The 17,628-nt window shown below is 31.7% G+C and overlaps 1 long non-coding RNA gene across 1 annotated transcript; it reads left to right on the plus strand.

Annotated features, from left to right (window-relative positions):
* Positions 1–1,579: 1,579 nt before the first annotated feature.
* Positions 1,580–3,317, plus strand: LOC139907033 (uncharacterized). The gene is made up of 3 exons (XR_011783342.1): positions 1,580–2,454; positions 2,517–2,798; positions 2,839–3,317. It is a non-coding gene; the product is annotated as an uncharacterized lncRNA (long non-coding RNA).
* Positions 3,318–17,628: the final 14,311 nt, after the last annotated feature.

Here is a 17,628-nt window from a genome sequence, read left to right on the forward strand (position 1 = left end):
ACTCCTGTTATGGGTATCACCACGTTTGGCATAAGAGGCTTCAACTTTCCATTGGTGCCAGTTTTTTAAAAACTGGTCAGGCTAAGAGGGGCTTATATAATTCTATTCCCAAAACGCAAAAACTTCTTTTTTGAGATCTAGGAGATTAGATAGGGTGTTGAGCTATAAATTTTAAGGGGCTGGTGTTTTAAAAAACAACTACGCGAATAAATACTTTTTCTAAATTTATTCAAAATCAAAAAAATATGGATAAGAAAATAAATCTGTGAAAGTTGAACTTTCGTGGGGTGTTTATTTTTTTTTTACCTGCAAATAATTGGATTTCTAATAGAATATTAATTTCGTATATAAAATAAAGGTCTTTAGAAATCTGTCAAGAAATTCGTATGTGTATGAATTTTTCACATAAAATTGATGTTTAAATGAAATATCATTTTTTGAATAATTTTTCAATTTTTTTTGTTTTTTGTTAAACTTTAATTTTCAATTTATTAGAAATACCACCGAACTATAAAGTCGGACATAAAATACACAATTATACTCCATATTAATGTGTTTATTATTTCCATTATTTTTACTAAATTTGCAAAATTGAACCAGTTATTCAGAGTTATATTTTCGACAACATTATCATTAAATATTTGTTTTGCAATTTTTTTCGAAATTTCGATTTGGCTATTTTTTGACAAAAATAAAAGATCTAGACAAATTTTTCCATGCAATACAGGGTGTTTTAAAAGTTTTGAACCTCATTATTAGTGTACATTTAGTGACATTTAATAAATGTCTAAAGGTATATTTATAGCAATATTTTTTGTTTTTTTTACTTATTTTATATATCCACTATCATTCGAAATTATTGATGATAATCGACGCTGAAATTAGTTGCATGCTGAGTAGATAATTTTTTAGTTAGTTCGTCCCATGCAGCTTCTATGGCATTTCGTGGAGTATCCAAACTTTTATATGAACAGACATTCACCTTCTTCTCCAGATACACCTAGACAAAATAATCGCTGAAATTGGCATGTGGACTTGAAGGTGGCCACATTGATTTTTCCCAAAATTGAATGTGTTGTACCAGACATTCTTGAGTTCGGCGTCCGGTGTGTGTAGGAGTCTATCTTGCTTGACAAAGAACAAGGAGTTTCTTTCAAACCTTGGAAATGTTCTATAATCCTGGAGCTGTAATTATCCTGGTTCATACGGAGACCTTCGAAAAAAAAAAAACTAAGGGGAGTTTGTCTCCGAAACTCGAAACTCTGGCCCAGACCATAAGAGATCAGCTGTTGGTAAGAACAAGTATATTTTTATTGTCCAAGGAAAAAGCATTGGACTAAATCCAATGTTTTATCTATTGAATTTTTGGTTCATATCGTACTTTTTTCATTACTGAAAACAATTTTCGTCCTCAGCATACAAATTTGTAACAATTCTCGACAACGTTCGACTCTCTTCGCTCTAGTACCGGCATTGATGTTTTCACCGTACCATAACTTGTAGGTCATCATTTTCAAATCCTTATGGACAATTCCACGCGATGACGATCTTGAAGTTCCTATCTCATCACTAAGGGTGATAATTTTGGTAAGAATACAAAAGCGTGCGAGCAGAAGAGAAGAAATACTTATGGCATCATTGATTAAATAATATACATCTTCTTCTATCAATCAAGAACGTCATCATTCCCGCCTTTATTATTCAATATTAATATAATATTAGATGGTGATAGTCGATAGAGAACTGAATAAAATACCTAAAATAACGTCGCCTTCTGTCTGGATTTCTGAAAATGGAGGCCCAGGAATTTGGGAATTACTTACCGGATGAGAAACAGATGGTTTGTCGGATTTGTCGATATAAATGTGCCTTTAGTCCCCTGTCTAGAATTACACGCCACTCATTATCCTCATCTCATATCAAGAGTATGGATATTCATCTAAAATATCAAGTTAATGATGAATACATCAAGTCAGACTTTAACTCTGCTCTCACAAAGATGCTTATTGCATGTAATATAACCTTATCAATTGCTAATCATCTATGTTCAAAAAATTTATGGAGAAATACACGAGTAAACCTATCCCTTCCCGAGGAGCCATCATTAAATTAATGGAGGATGTTGCTACTGATGTCATTTATAGAAATACATATAAAAATGTTTTGAGTCGTCCACACCAAATGACGATCAAGTTATCAGTAAAAAGTATTTAATATTTACTAATTTCGAAATGAAACTCTGAATTTTGTACTATCTAACAGTAAGTATTCAATCTTTTTTTAAATCTAACCCTAAAATATGATTCTATTTTAGCTAAACATATCAAGAATTATGATACACAACTCATTAAATAGTAAAAACAACTGCTTAAATGGTCACAACAACGGGGGTAGTAGCTTTGGATGGTTCGCAACTAGTTTGTCTGAGACTAGTTTCTTCACTTAAAGACTTGGGTATGAACATTAGGTTTTCCAATATTACATAGTCAATAAATATTACTTCTTTATCACTTAAGGCTTAGCTATGGTTGATAGGCTCCAAGAAATGGTGTTCAGAAAACTCGTAAAAGGCAAAAACAACTGCTTAAATGGTCACAACAACGGGGGTAGTTGCATTGGGTGTAGCATTATAATTACCAATTGTGTATATATGTTGTTATATAAGCATAAATAGCGGAGAAAAAAATCTTTTTTGATGCTCTTAATAAGGAGTAATATCGCCGGACATTACTACATAATTAGCTTTTGCTCTAAATCTTTACGATGTCATGTTAGAAAACTACAATAAGTCAAGAATGGTTGCCTTTGACTGCATGGATTAACTTTTCTTTTTTTTAGATAAATATGAAATAAATGAAAGTGGGATTCTAAAGCTATTCTTACTAAGATTGGAAGAAGATATGGATTGAAATCTAACATTATTTTATGATTTACTTTATTATTAATAATTATTAAAATCTCATCGGTAGAAATATATCTATCCTGTGCACAATTGTATATGCAACTTGCACATAAGGAAAAAAGGTGATGATCTTTTTGATTAAACTCCACGTCTGGCTTGTATTTTGCAACCTAAAGTTATGACATATTGAACTGAATTCCGATGTTAGAACAAGAAGATATTATTTGGATCAATCTATTATTTCAATATTCTGTATTTATAATTTATTGTTATTATTAGTTATATGATTCTAATGGTTTAATTTTGTATATTTAACTTAAATGTATGATGGTTTATTTTTTAGTATGTAGATTATATTTAATTTAAGCCTTCTATTTTAAATTTGGAACTTCAAATATATTTCGAAATACTCTTATTTTGTCGTTTTATTAGTTATTTTTCTGAGAATATGGTTCACAATAAATTACTATTTCATGGAGTGTGACATTTCCAAATCTACTGTAACCGATAAAAATCGTCTAAGTCAATTATATGTATTATATCTTTATTAAACATTTTGCTAATAAATACTTTCGTTACACCCTCAAAAATCATAATAAAGCAGGCAACTGATAAATACTGATGTGATTATCAGTGATAATCACATCAGTATTTTAAACAATGATACCATGTGTCTTTCTCCCCCCTGTCTCCTCGCACGCGTTTTTCTCTACAATATTATCAACTATACTCATCACCCATTTTGGACATTTATCTTTTCGGATTCCAATATATCTTTTGTCGAAGTAGATCGATGTTCTTCTGGTTTAATAAAAGTTGTTCATAATTCTGAGTTACATATCTAGAGCTACGTTTCATTCTGATCAGACCAGATTCCTGGGCTCTAGAGGGGAAGTGTATTTTTTCGGGAAATAAGTTAATTAATTTCTTAAAACAAGATCGATTCCCCATGTCTCAAAATTTTTTTAAGGTTGGGTTGTAGATTCAAAAAGGCACCTAAAAACGAATTACTGTACTAACGGAAAAATCTTAAATACAAATAAAAAAAGGGAATGGGTAAGAGGATGAACGAGTTAGTATGTTTATTATGGTTGAATGAAGAACAAATTTCTAATTTCTAATGTTGTTTATCGACAAGTTTACTAATTTCTGGAGTTATTTAAAGCATTAATAAAATAATTCCAAATAAAATATATAATATGTGTACGTCCTAGTTTCATAATATTATATTACTAGACACTATTTTAATACATAGATACTGAACTATATTGTGTTAGTTTGTAATATTTTATTAAAAGTGTAGCTATACATTTGTATATAATAGCCAAAATTCCCTTCTAGAAAAAATAAAATAGCCAATTGACAAAAAATTGTATTTCTGTTCTTTTAGAAATGGAGCATAAATATACTTTATAACTTAATACTTTGTTTATTTATTAAAGTTAACAAAATATGAAATAGCCATGACGTATCAAGTGAGATGAAGGAATCAACAGCTGACGGCTAAATACTAAAATAAGTATTTTTGTGTTAGCGAGATAACGCCGGTATATAGATGACAGTTTGGCATTATGAGGTAAACATATTTTTGTATATACTGACAGTAGAATAAATCAGCTGCCGTAAAAATAGATTGCGTAGTGACGTCCTAGTTATGAAAATAAGTTTGGACTATTTAACGTTCACCCTACTCCTTCGGTTGTTTTTTTTTTACACCAGCTGAGTTATTTGAATGGATTAAATGTTTGGACAAAGAAAATCCAAAAAAAAGGAAAGATAAAAATTAACTTCCTTTTAAAAGATTAACTAGTTAATTCTTTGTCCATCTTTTGACTACATCCATGTTTGTAAACAGTGGAAATTTAATTCAAAATATTTCACAACTTGTTTGTCTACATATTTATATATCTATCAAAACCTTCCTAATAAGCTGGGAACACAAATATCGCGATTCTTATTTAGGGTTGCCAACTGTCCTTAAAAAAAAGGAATCGTCGTATTTAATAACAAATGCACCCGTTGAGCAGAAACTGGGTCCCGTAATACTTTGAGTTTTGTTTGCACTTTTCTTATTGCACTAAAAATATACACCATTTATGGATGTAAGTTTCTATATATTGTTTTAGATTAATATATAGCGATCTATGTAAGCAAGATTGGTTTCTGTTTAACAAAGATTCTTATATTATTCAGTTGATATTTTATTATTATAAGAGTGAATAGCTGGATAGTCATTTGTTTTCCATGTGTTCATGTCACTCAAAAATATGCATCTAATTCTATTCTGAAGCAAATCTTTGAAAAATCTTTGAAAAAATTCACTGCGCAGGGTGAAGCCGATTGAGTCGGCCAACCCAGTCAATGAGGTGTTCCTTATTTATTTTCAGAGAGTTGGCAACTTTATTCTTATCCGTCCTCCAACCTTCCAACTTCGCATTGGGAAGGAATAGATTGCATTAGGTGTCATGACATTATATAAATTTCATTATTTTTACTATATATGAGAAGTTCTTTTCCATCTATACAACATTCATATTAACTGAATATACAATAGGCACGCAACTTCCACATTATACCCATGTAGATGTAATATAATGAATTAAAAATGATTCTTCCATTTAATTCAAAAGAAGAATAGGTATTAGGTTAAATGTTTAAAAGTGATTAATCATGATTGAGGAGATAGAAAGATATTCATATGTGGAAAATAGAAAATAAAAATGTAAATCTTTTCGTAAAAAATCTCATATATTAAAAACCATTTAACTAATAGTGCTCCAAAGGAAATTCGTGATCATAATCAAGATTAAATCAATTTAAAGGAAGGAAGCTCTAATTTGAATATTAGATTTGATTTTGTTACTTTCCAAGTTAAAGAATTAATTCTTACGTTTTGATACTAGATTCTCCTTCTCTATTCACTTGACAATTTCAACAAGTGTTCAAGTATTTTCTTTTTTTTTACAAATTAATGGTGAAGGCTTCTTTGGCACGAATGTTTATGCAACTTCTCTAAATATATGTCCAGCAATCTATTTTATGAACAAGATTCTTCCTTAATATTACATCTGGGTTAACAAAGCAAACACTCATGATCAATATAACTATATGGAATGTTTGCTGTAAGGCCGGATTCCAGGTCCACTTGTGACCATCAAGATTGTTTCTACTAACATGCTTCTATTATTTAGTTAGTTTTAGTGTTGTATCGGTCCTTATTTATTCGATCTATCCCAGTTTATGGACCGGTTCTTTAGTATCCGTCATTGAATTATTCTTAAAATGTCAATGATTAAGGCAAATATGAGATACGTATTAAGATCATTGAACATTATTTCTTGCAAAAAGTATTCATGTTTTCATTATATTGTAATTAGTTTTAGATGGGTATAAAAAATACCAAAAAGACTGCAGTCTTTTTAAGCCGGTCCTAATAACATTTGTCAGTCCTAGGACCGGTCCTTATCGGTGTTTTATGGTAACTGCAACAGCTAAAATGACGTATTTACTAACCAGGTCATTTGAGTAAAGAAAGTTTCATCATAACCTCTTTCAATGAGACAAGATACTTGAAGTTTGAAGTATCATTAATTAAATAGTTTGCAATCATTAATTATTTTCTTCGTTTTTATATTCTTCAATCGTAGCTAGGAGTGAAGAAAATTAAAAGATAGCTAAGAACGTAGGACTAATCAGTCCTTTGGACAGATAAATCGTCAAAAAGATTGATCCAATAAAAACAGACTGACAGGATAGGGGAGGGGCCCAAGGACAGAGCCAACATTAATTATAAAAAAAATAACATTAATGACGTTCCAAAGGATCGGTTCTACCTTCGTTAAGGATCAACAAGTGAGACTAGCCTCGACTATGATCCTGGATCCTAAATAAGGACATACACAACACTATTTTGTATGTAGATAAATATAATTAACCCTCCCCCCCCACACAATTATTTATACGATTTTTTTTTTCGCTGTCATACTAAAATAAAAGTGCTTAGCTACGTTTTGATGAAATATTTCTAAGCAATATTATTATACAGTATTGTATTAAAGACTATGTAGGATTTTAATATTATAAAATACTAGGATTTACCCGTATTATATATTTTATCACGAATTTTTTTATAATGCACATAGTAAGAATACCTTGACAAACTAGCTAATCCGCAGAAGTACAAATATACACATACTATAATATTATATTATAGACAGTAGATCAATAGTATCTTACAACTAAGAGTAGGAAGGCTCTCGGAACATCTCATCCCTCAACGACTCAAAGAGATTCAAAATACAAGTAACAATATATAAATATTAAATTATCATGCGTAACACAGCATTAAGAAGGTGTTGCGTCTTGACGAGGGAGAGACGCAAACTTATTTATAATAGGAGAGATCCAGGATGACCAAGAGACATGAGGAGAAGAATTCACGTGGAGGAATAATGTAACACTAGATCATGTGTATTCTAACTATACTCTAATATATTTATAAAAGACGATACTATTTATAACACGTAAAAACAGTACTTATAATACATAGACGAATTTACAAGAAGATAAAAACCAGAAAGGACATATTAAATACATAACATCACCCCCCAAGCACCAAATCCATGGCGGTGCTTAAACAGTTTCCTCTCCATGAACAGCAGCCTATAGATCCGCTCCATCCATGTCCAGGCGAGGACAAAACATTCTTCCTTGTACTGCAAAATTTTATCTCCATAGACGTGCCGTGCTCTCAGCACGCGCACCGGAGAAAGGAGGACAATACTCCTCATAAAGGTTTTAAGGACCCGAGCACCTTGCTCGTCCCTGGGAGAAATAACATTCACCCTTGTTGAGGTTTTAAGGACCCGAGCACCCTGCTCGTCCCTGGGAGAAACAACACTCACCCTTGTTGAGTTTTAAGGACCCGAGCACCCTGCTCGTCCCTGGGAGAAACAACACTCACCCTTGTTGAGGTTTTAAGGACCCGAGCACCCTGCTCGTCCCTGGGAGACATCTTGCTCGATGTACCCTCATCCAACTCGGGATGATCCACAAGAGAGACCGTTCCACATCCATCAACCAATGATGTGAACGGGAGAGTAGGAACAGTAGAGAACCAAAAGTGCGTAGGAATAAATCCATTGTTAATTATGTGGTCCCTGACCCGGACACACACTTCACTTCTTGAAAGTGACCAAGGTTCTCTTCCTTCCTCCACGAGGCCCAAACATAGGCACAGTCCATATTGCTCCGCCTTCCGCAGACGAACGAGCGTTCTCCCCATCGACGAAAAAAGGCTACCCAACTCCAACAGGGCTAGCTTCGCCGACGATCCCACAGCAGGGAGGTCACGTGATCCTGATCCCATCCTCGTCGCCAATGTTGCGTCTTGACGAACGAGAGAGTCAAACTTCTTTATAGTGGGAGAAATCCAGGATGACCGGGAGAGATGAGAGGAAGAAGAATTCACGTGGAGGAATAATGTAACACTAGATCATGTGTCTTCTAATTCTACTCTAATATATTTATAAAAGACGATACTATTTATAACACGTAAAAACAGTACTTATAATACATAGACGAATGTACAAGAAGATAAAAACCAGAAAGGACATATTAAATACTTAACAGAAGGGAGCGTCATATTTCATCTTAAAATCCAGTGTTTGGTTTATTTTAGTATATAATCATAGGAAGGATATGTATTCTACCAGGTTGCCGCAGTAAAAATAGAGCAACTAAGTCCGAAAGTATCGAAACTGGCTCCGGAAACATAAATAAATAACATTTGAAATTTTTTTCTAAGGATGAGTTACTAAGAAAACTTTGGATTCAAGCTGTACCTAACCAAAATTCGAAATCTTCAAAATATTCTGTCCTTTGTAAACTTCACTTTATATTCCCTGATTATAAACTTAAATCTGAGGATACTAAAAATTTTTGTCTTAAAGATCCTAACATAGTCCAAAAACTATTGAAGAAAGATGCAATTCCATCCCAGTTTCGAAATCTGCCTCTTCATTACTCAAAATCAATTCCAATAATTATATTCCAAGCTTGTATTTGTTCCTCTTGGGTCCTTAAGTAAATAAATATTTTTTTAAACGACATTACTAACTTTGAGTAATGATTGGCACAGTATCTTCCTTATAATAACTTTATATGAAGCTTGATCGACCTTGTTTAACAAAACAAATAAATGAAAATTTTAATGAAATGAATATTCTACAATCTTTCATTTGTGAATGTAACTGTGGGATTTTGTATCAAAATCGATTTTAAATTATCGATTCAAATTTGCTAAAAATTTTAACAATTTCGACTACTTTTCCAACTAATCATTTAATTTTTTTAAATTTTAGATCTCAAAATTTAATGTATTCGTGTTTCCTTCCCCCTTGTTCTCTTCTCTTATTTTCTTGTATGTATTTATATGTGTAAAGTACCGTATTTTACCTCGTTTTAAGTATAAATAGTCGTGTATTTTATAGATTTATCCGAGTAGGCTTTTGTTTAACTAATAATATAGATGTTTCTACAAACAAACCTTTGTATTATTCCTCCACGCCTTTCCTTCTCCTCACTTCTCTCGGTCGTCCTGGATCTCTCCACCGTTAAATAGTTTGTGTCTCCTCAACCTCGTCAAGATGCGACGTATTACTCAATATATAAGCTTACTTCAATTCCTTATTGTGTTTTTGAATTTTATATTGAATGATTCAAATTTTATTGAGGATATTGATCATGTACATATCAATGGAAAAAATATAATGTAAATTTGTTAACATATTTAATTGTAATTGATGAACAACGGCAGACTCTTTTCAATCAAATTGATTGAGGTGAACTTACTCGTCGATCTGATATGATATTTTTAATTTGCACTTATGCATTTGAAATATTTTTGGAAATTAAAAAAAAAGATATTCAAAATATTATAAAATTTCTTATAAAAATGTTAGCAGATTATCCTTATACTTTTGACATTCTGGAATCAGAATATGATGATGGTCATCGCTTTCACAAATACATGCCTCTTAGTAGAAGTAAAATATTTAATTGCATGGCCAAAAATTTTGTTCCAGAGGTTAATGATAATATACATAGAAATAAGAAGAATTTAATTGCAAAATTAAATAGAAGGAATGAAATAGAATTAAAAAAATAAATAGGAAATAAACAATATATGTTAAAAGGGCAGAATATCTTGAATTTTCTTCATTGTTAATTTTTTTCTCAATAAATACAAGAACAATAATAAGATATAATAATAAAATTTGAAAAACATATTATGTAAAATATCTATTAAAATCTATAATAAGGTAATAAACTAATCCAGTTTAATCTAGATTTAGTAATCCAGACTCACTAACTTTTGAAATTTGAATGAGATTCATATAATCCAAAGGCATAAACGACTCACAAGTAGTAAAGTACTCGAGAGTAAGGCTTGAAAATTCAAGGATTTATAGTAATTAATAGTCCGTACGGAGTGGAGTGTACAGCACGAATTCAATATCATAAAGGGCCAATGGAATTGCAATCAGATGAGTGTGCTGGAGATGACAAATTTGTTTCTCAAGGACATTAAAAAACTCGAATCAATAAAATATTCCTTATAGTAGGAGACGAATTGGAATTGACTGTAGGAGGAATCACTCTGAGCTTTAATTAAGGAACAGTGGATGAAGGATGTACTCCGACGTATGTTATTGAGCACTGAGCGATGTTCCATTAAGTTAGAAGTCATTTTCAGAGACCTTGATACAAAAAGTCATCTCTATAATGAATGTACCTTTCAAAATTGGAGGGGAGATCCACCGAGTAAGACATGTGATCCTCTTCATAAAAGGACGATGTCCCAGCACAGCATGTTCAAGGCTGTAGCTGTGTGGCTAGGATATCCAAATGAAAATACAAACATTCAAAGGAACAATGGGTGGATGCAGTTCCATATACTAGGAGATTCATGTAATTAATCAATAAATAAGAGGACCAAATTGTCAAGATATTAATTAGGAAAGGTTATGTATTAGAATAAAGCTAACGACATGTCATGAGTCCACAAAAATAGTTAACGTTGTCATATTATAGGATTTGCAATACGACCCTTTTACAAAAAAGGGTTTTTATCATTTTTGTATCCACTTTAATTTCTGAGTTAATTTGTTTTAATTGACCTGACAAAAATATTTAAACCTTTGAAATTATTAAATATGTATGTGTATGCTCTTTTAATATTAATTTGCTTGAAATTTTATTTAGGTGTTTGGATTTTTTAAATATGATTAACCTTGATGTTGGAAAATGCATTACGGTAGAAACTTGAGTTGAATATTTAACCTATAATAATCAAATGGTTCAAGTTGTTTTTTATTGAAAAAATTTTAAGTCCCACAAATAAAACTTTTCATTTTTTGTTAAATATAGTGGTTTTCCCCTCTTTTTGCATTAATTTTTCTAATATGATAATCAAGGGCGTTGCTACCCATTTGGTAGGGGGAGTTATACAATACCTATGTAAATTTTTTATTTATATATTTATGATAAAAAATGATTAATCATCATCAATACCTAATAAATAGTTGGTCCTCATAAAAATAACTATATTGATCTTGATGTTACAATTGAGGGATTGATGTTTGTCAATGAAATCAGTTATATGGAAAAATACACACCTTTAAAATGTATATGTTTTGGTAAACCTCTGAACCCCACTCCCTCGACCTCATACTTTACACTAATTATTTTTATACCAATGGATAACTTTTCCCAATACCCGATTTTAAAAATTCGAAAAAGTTGATCAAACACCCTCAAAATGACCCATTATAATGTACATGTACTTTAACAAATAAAGAACATACTTAATACTCCAAAAATAACGATATACTTCAAAACACATTCATGAATTGATTGAATTATTATTTTTTGTTGTCAAGTTGACAAACTAGATCAATTATAAAACAAATAGACTTTAATTATAACTAATTTGGAATGTTTAACTTCAAACAGTGCTTGAATTCTATTAAAAAGAACTTTACATTCCAAAACTATGATTAATAAATTAAACCCAGGGCACATTTTATTAAAATTACGTGATTCTTATAAATCTTTTATCAAATTAAAATTTTCTAAATTAAACTTCCATCTAAATTTATTTATTTTTTTAAAGCCAGAATTGAAAAATTATGAATCTTCCAATCACACCTACTGATGCTAAAAAAGCAAATGGTTCTTCATTCAGCTTATTTTTCCTCAAAAATCTTGGCATTACATTTCTACAGGGTTTTGGAGTAATGATTGGAGAAAAAAATGACGAGGATTCGAAAGTTAATGATGAAGTGGATCTTTCCGAAGGTCTTCTCTATGAAAATATCCTGAATGATTTTATTCAAAAAGTGAATATTGAAGATTAAATATAATTTAAGAATATAAAACAAATCTGTTTGTGCGAACATTTAATTAATTATAATTATCAAAGTTGTAAAATATGTTGAGCCCTTAATCAAATTTTGTGATTTAAAGTTGTATTTATACACTTTTTATTTAATTATTATATAGTGGATATCATAAATATTATATAGTACCAATGAATTTTTTGACAGTTTCTGTTTAAAAGAGATATAAATTACTAATCATCTGTTGTCACCTTTGAAGAGGCATATATAATAATACATATATATAATACCTTTTTGAAATGGGTATTAAAATAACCAATCTCTATATATTTTTGCTTGTTCTTTATTATAATAGTAAATAATTTGACCTTTGAAAGTGTTTAATTATTTACTTTCAATGTATTTTGCAGTTTGAGTCATAGTAAAATTTATATATAATCAGTATTCGATCAATATTACAGATCGGATAAATTCTATTTATTTTTATAAAAATTGACAAATCACAATTTTGTATTGTTTAAATAATAATTATTATGATATTTTAGCTGAAAAATACAATGATACCAGACCTTTACTGGGTAAATATAGACTATTAAAACTTTTTATCCCTTGCAATCGTCACACTTTTCATGAGGATTTGTTTTATTATGTCTATTTGAAGACTAGATGGTGCATCAAATTTGAAAACATTGTCATGTCATACATAACAACGCATACTTATTCATACTAAATTATTTATTTTGCATTTGAGATTATGACTATTGCCACTCAGTGAGGTATTATAAAATTTGTACGCTTAATAGATAAAAAACCATAGTTTACCTCAAATATATTCAAATATTCCTCAAATCAATCAGAGAGACACGGCAGTCGAAATATATCGGGGACAAAAATTTGAAAACAGATTATTAATCACAAAATAATCTAGTTATCACTCACGAAGTTTATTAATTTGTTGGACAGATGTGGCTGAGATTTTTAAGAATACGTTAAATATATTATACTTTAACTCTAAATCTAACGAAACTTTATGAAAATTAAAAACTTAATAGTATTCTAATCAATGATAAGTAATGTATAAAGCGAATAAATTTTTTGCATCATAACTAGTTCGAAAAAGAATCATATGGTACAACTACTTTATCTGATTGTGAATTTTTTAAATGACGCCCTCAACGTTTTTAATATACCAATAGTAAAATTTATATAATAATCATTATTCAATCACTATTACCGATCGGATAAATTCACTCTTACAACAAATAAATCATTATTATTACAATAATAAACATTTTAAAAGATATATTTATTTGTAGCGTCCTCTATGTTTTTAACATATCAGAACTATTACAATTCGAATGTACTTTTTTTTGACAGCGGCAACTACTTCTTCCCATCATCTCTCTCTATGTATTTTATCTCTAAGCATATAATAAATCGGGACGAAGCACAAAATTGAAATCACAAAACCTCTTGTTTACTGTGGGTCCATCTAAGTAACAAAATAAAATAACTTAACATACATGCAGATTATGTTCTTATACTTACTTTAAATAACATTATATAAACTATTCATTGAAACATTCACACAGACTCCAGTTTAAAAAAAAAATTAATATTCTACCCTCAAGACTTTTCTTTTCAAGAATTGCTAAAATATATTAATAAATACAATAATTTTTAGATTTAGACACATAAAATGAATGCAATATACATTGGACAATTTGTTTAATGTTTCTTCAAAATTTAAGTTCAAAATTTCTTATATTCATGCATATTAATCGAGGGAGCGATCAAAGATTTTAATTATGGTATTAAACGTTTTCAAAGCTATTAATTCAATCAATTGAAAAATCATAATATAATTTTACTATACACATATCGAAAAGGATCCATTAAAATCGGAAAATTTTGAACTTGAACAATATATAATTTATTAACAAACAATAAAATTTAAAAAAATAATAATACTGTAAATAGATGTGTGTCTGAGCTCTCTTAATCATTAATGTACCCACCATTAGCTGCAATGATGGCTTCCATGCAGAAGCCCTGGTACTCGCTGCAGATATAGTCCTCTGTCATGGCGTCCACCTACTAGCTGCCACTGGCTTTGAGAGTATCTGTGTTTGGATGATCAAAACTGCAGGCCTTCCCTTTGACATGCATCCAAGGGATGTAGGGAGGGGGGCCAAAGTGTGAAAAAAAAGTTCAATAGAACAAAAAAAAAAAAATCATTCAAAAGAGTGATGCAACAGAGGAGATGGTTTTTTTTCATTCTTGTTATCAAAAGTGGCCTCTCCACCCTCAGAAGGTTCTTTCCATCCACTGTCTTGATAGTCTGGTGTGAAACCCCGAGATATCTTGCATGGGCCCTCATGGACTTGAGGGGATTGGCCTAGGCTGTTTTATTTAACTCTTCACGGGTTCAGTTTGGCCTATTTGACAGAGCCTCTCTTCCCTTCCAACGTTTCAGACTTGCTAACAGCATAGACGGTGGACCTGGAGATGCCCAACTTCTTAGAGTGTACGAATGGAAATTCGTCTATCACATTCTATTTGCATTTGTTCTACTTGTACTTAAGCTAAAGAGCTTGGTCGGTTATGTTTTGTAACTTATTGTTAATACTTTAAGATATCGATTTATTATTTAATTTCAATCAATCAACCTTCATTAATTATTGAATAAGTAAGTGTACATATTTCAATGGAACACCCGGTTGCACTAGAAAAACTAGGTCCGATGTATATATTAGTCTTTCTCTTTCCTTAATGTCAGTGAAGAGAGCTATATTCTCAAATTTGAACTTGGGTTTCAGTACTCAAGACACTATAAACAATCAATTTATCAATTTTCGAAACCATCGCTTTAGATGTATTATAGTAATATTATAGAATTCCAGAAAATGTCGAATTTGCACTTTTACCCTTACCTTTACACATTAAAGAATGTGCTTTGGGTATAAAAATTGATGGAACTTTTTTTTTTTTTTTTAGTTTTCTTCTTTTTAGTATCGGTTATTCTCATGACACTTACGACAAACCAATAATTGTAGTCGGTAAAAAGTTCTTATACTGCAACTATTCCTCCTCGGTGAGCCCTGAGACCAGGAGCAGAAGGGCAGTATGATGTCGTCCTCAATCGAGATGACCCCGAGAACCATGATAGAGGCATGATTTTGATTAAAATATGAAATTTGAGAGGTTACATCATCCGTAGGTCAATTTATTCATGAGGAAAGGGAACTGTAAGTACTGATTCTCATATCATTTAGTTATATTTAGTAATCCTTGGTTAGGTATAGTTCCGTTTTAAATACGTCAATATCCCAGTACTAAATATTCTTACTTATTCATTATTTTGACTCATGTTATCCGTAGTCATGAGCATAAACCAATAATTAAAAGTACATGATAAATGTACTTACTCATAATTGCACACTATTTGCATATTAAATTAGATGAAAACATGACTATATGTAAATCCTATATTAGGTATAGGTTACGGAAAAAGTAATTTTGTATTTTTCACTTAAGTTCAATGCTTTATAAGAAGGATTACAATCATCCGATTTAAGCCAAGTATGCCTTGTTTTGTAGGATAACCTGTTGCTAACAATAATTCAACTTCATAATGCCCTTCACGTAGAAACTCTTCTCCCTATTGGCAAAAAAAAAATGGGTCAACCATTTTTTACACAACTCTATTGAGGCCAAATTTGTACCTCGAGCGTTTGCGATAGATAGGAACAGATTGTATTCATTTGATGGGAGGTCCGGACTGTAGTATGGATGTATAAGAACTCCTCATCCGAGCTCCTGGATCTTCTAGCGCGTTATCAAAGATGTGTACGGCCTAGCATTGTCTCGATGATGTCTTGTTCTCCCATATTTACCAATGCTAGCCAGCTTCTGTTCCATCGCCAGCTTCAAACGATAGAGTTGTTCACAGTAGAGGGCAGAATTGAGAGGGGAAAAAATAATCGCTCTAACTACTATTGTGCAACACGTACCGAAAGAGTATCGGCCCAGTATACCCCACAAGTTTCTTTCATCACTTTAGGCGTGTTTTTCCCATTCGGGGAGTAAAAAGGTAAAATATTGCGAATGGGCTCTCTTAATCATTAATGTACCCACCATTAGCTGCAATGATGGCTTCCATGCAGAAGCCCTGGTACTCGCTGCAGATATAGTCCTCCGTCATGGCGTCCACCTACTAGCTGCCACTGGCTTTGAGAGTATCTGTGTTTGGATGATCAAAACTGCAGGCCTTCCCTTTGACATGCATCCAAGGGATGTAGGGAGGGGGGCAAAAGTGTGAAAAAAAAGTTCAATAGAACAAAAAAAAAATCATTCAAAAGAGTGATGCAACAGAGGAGATGGTTTTTTTTTTTTTCTTGTTGTCAAAAGCGGCCTCTCCACCCTCAGAAGGTTCTTTCCATCCACTGTCTTGATAGTCTGGTGTGAAACCCCAAGATATCTTGCATGGGCCCTCATGGACTTGAGGGGATTGGCCTAGGCTGTTTTATTTAACTCTTCACGGGTTCAGTTTGGCCTATTTGACAGAGCCTCTCTTCCCTTCCAACGTTTCAGACTTGCTAACAGCATAGACGGTGGACCTGGAGATTCGGGGAGTAAAAAGGTAAAATATGGCGAATGCCTTCCTTTGAGACCTCCATACCTGACCCACGATAATTCACGACTGAACCGGACAAGTACAATACTCTCCAAAAAGCGTTTCTAGTGTATATGCACACATTTACAACAACCTAAACGTATGATCCAATGTTACCAATAATGAACAAGATATACTTAGTTAAAACAGGAGGGAAATACGAAATGACTTTTTCCCCCCACCTACTATTAACAATTGCAAATGTTCATCTTAGATACTGTCAGACGTGGGACTTGAACTCAAGTCTTGTGACTTGAGTTCCAGTCCCAAAAGATATATGAGTACTTCAACTGACTCCATGAAAATATACAAGGACTTGTGAGCAAAAATATAGCCTAAATAATTAATAAAAATAAAGATTATAATATTATCAATTTTTTTAAATTGGTAATCGGAAGAATAAACTTTCTTTTTCTGAGTTGTAGTCAATATTAATCAACTCCTGAATATTGAACTTCCTTTTCTACTATATTCAATTATATTCATAACTTGCTCATAAAAGACTGAGAGTAACCTTGATGGAGTTATAATTGAAAGTCTTTGTTGGACTCAGAGTAAACTTGAGGGCCGACATAGATGTAGTTTTTGCCTTCATTATGTAACACCTGACTTCCTAAAAATGTATTTTCTATGGGAAGTTTTTTTTATTT

Source organism: Lepeophtheirus salmonis, chromosome 13, assembly GCF_016086655.4.
Source record: "Lepeophtheirus salmonis chromosome 13, UVic_Lsal_1.4, whole genome shotgun sequence".
Classification (NCBI taxonomy): domain Eukaryota; kingdom Metazoa; phylum Arthropoda; class Copepoda; order Siphonostomatoida; family Caligidae; genus Lepeophtheirus; species Lepeophtheirus salmonis.